The sequence below is a fragment of the Bos taurus genome, chromosome 28 (assembly GCF_002263795.3).
Source record: "Bos taurus isolate L1 Dominette 01449 registration number 42190680 breed Hereford chromosome 28, ARS-UCD2.0, whole genome shotgun sequence".
NCBI classification, from domain to species: domain Eukaryota; kingdom Metazoa; phylum Chordata; class Mammalia; order Artiodactyla; family Bovidae; genus Bos; species Bos taurus.
Genome location: NC_037355.1, coordinates 11,700,361 through 11,702,531, shown reverse-complemented (window position 1 = coordinate 11,702,531; position 2,171 = coordinate 11,700,361). Strand labels below are relative to the sequence as shown.

General features: G+C 40.3%; 1 non-coding gene across 1 annotated transcript; it reads left to right on the top strand.

The window, feature by feature from the left end:
• The first annotated feature begins 1,717 nt into the window (after nucleotides 1-1,717).
• LOC112444787 (U6 spliceosomal RNA) lies at nucleotides 1,718-1,820 on the top strand. The gene has a single exon (XR_003033157.1). It is a non-coding gene; the product is annotated as a U6 spliceosomal RNA (small nuclear RNA).
• Nucleotides 1,821-2,171: the final 351 nt, after the last annotated feature.

The following is a 2,171-nucleotide window of genomic DNA, read 5'->3' as shown; positions in this document are numbered from 1 at the left end:
TCTCCTGTACAATGTTGCGAACCTCCATCCATAGTTCACCAGGCACTCTGTCTATCAGATCTAGTCCCTTAAATCTATTTCTCACTTCCACTGTATAGTCATAAGGGATTTGATTTAGCTCATACCTGAATGATCTAGTGGTTTTCCCTACTTTCTTCCATTTAAGTCTGAATTTGGCAATATGGAGTTCGTGGTCTGAGCCACAGTCAGCTCCTGGTCTTGTTTTTGCTGACTGGATAGAGCTTCTCCATATTTGGCTGCAAAGAATATAATCAATTTGATGTCCATGTGTAGTGTCTTGTGTCTTGTGTTGTTGGAAGAGAGTGTTCGCTATGACCAGTGTGTTCTCTTGGCAGAACTCTATCAGCCTTTGCCCTGCTTCATTCTGTACTCCAAGGCCAAATTTGCCTGTTACTCCAGGTATTTCTTGACTTCCTACCTTTGCATTCCAGTCCCCTATAATGAAAAGGACATCTTTTTTAGTGTTAGTTCTAGAAGGTCTTTTAGGTTTTCATAGAAATGTTCAACTTCAGCTTCTTCAGCGTTACTGGTTGGGGCATAGATTTGGATTACCGTGATATTGAATGGTTTGCCTTGAAAATGAACAGAGATCATTTTGTCTTTTTAGAGACTGCATGCAAGTACTGCATTTCATACTCTTGTTGACTTAATGGCTACTGGATTTCTTCTAAGGGATTCCTGCCCATAGTAGTAGATATAATGGTCATCTGAGTTAAATTCACCCATTCCAGTCCATCTTAGTTTATTGATTCATAAAATGTCGATGTTCACTCTTGTCATCTCCTGTTTGACCACTTCCAATTTGCCTTCATTCATGGACCTAACATTCCAGGTTCCTATGCAATATTGCTCTTTACAACATTGGACCTTTCTTCTATCACCAGTCCCATTCACAACTGGATGTTGTTTTTGCTTTGGCTCCATTCCTTCATTCTTTCTGGAGTTATTTCTCCACTGATCTCCAGTAGTATATTGGGCACCTACCCACCTGGGGAGTTCATCTTTCAATTTCCTATCTTTCTGCCTTTTCATACTCTTCATGGGGTTCTCCATGCAAGAATACTGAAGTGGTTTGCCATTCCCTTCTCCAGTGGACCACATTGTGTCAGACCTCTCCACCATGACCCGTCTGTCTTGCGTGGCCCCAAATGGCACAACTTAGTTTCCTTGAGTTAGACAAGGCTGTGGTCCATGTGATCAGATTGGCTAGTTGTGATTGTAGTTTCAGTCTGTCTGCCCTTTGATCCCCTCTCTCAGTGCCTATCATCTTACTTGGGTTTCACTTACCTTGGATGTGGGGTCTCTCTTCACGGCTGCTCCAGCAAAGCGCAGCTGACACTCCTTACCTCATACGTGGGGTAGCTTCTCTTGGCCATGGCCCCTGACCTGCCTCCCTAGGTAGCTCCTTTTGGACATGTTCATGCACCATCGCAGCTGCCACGCTCAAAACATATCAATTCCGTTTGATGAAAAATAAAGAATTTGTATACACCAAAAATAACTTTTAGAATTATTTTTCAGGTTGTTCATCCCTCTCTAAAAGATAACATTTTTGGCTCATATCCATGAAGAACAGTGACTAATAATTCTCAAAATTTTCTTTAAAAAATATTTTTTCTGTCATTTATGTGAAAAAAATTCATACTATTCTATTATTCTTATTTTCTTTGATTTTTTAAAAATAATTTTCCAGTAGTTGCTTCAGCAGCACATATACTAAAATTGGAACGATACAGAGAAGATTAGCATGGCCCCTGAGCAAGGATGACACGCAAATTCAAGAAGCATTCCTGAAGAATGCTGTGAAGATCTAACCCTGTGAAGATCTCAGAGGGGTTCAGACTGTGGAGAGCACATAGGGAAGTGATTACTGGCTAGCTTGCTCTCACCCCAAGACATATATTAATCAAATTAACAAAGATCAAACAGAAAGAGCAAATATTAAAAGCAGCAAGGGAAAAACAACAAATAACACACAAGGGGATTCCCATAAGGATAACAGCTGATCTTTCAATAGAAACTCTTCAGGCTAGGAGAGAATGGCAGGACATATAAAGTGATGAAAGAAAATAACCTACAGCCCAGATTATTGTACCCAGCAAGGATCTCATTCAAATATGAAGAAGAAATCAAAAGCTTTACAGACAAGC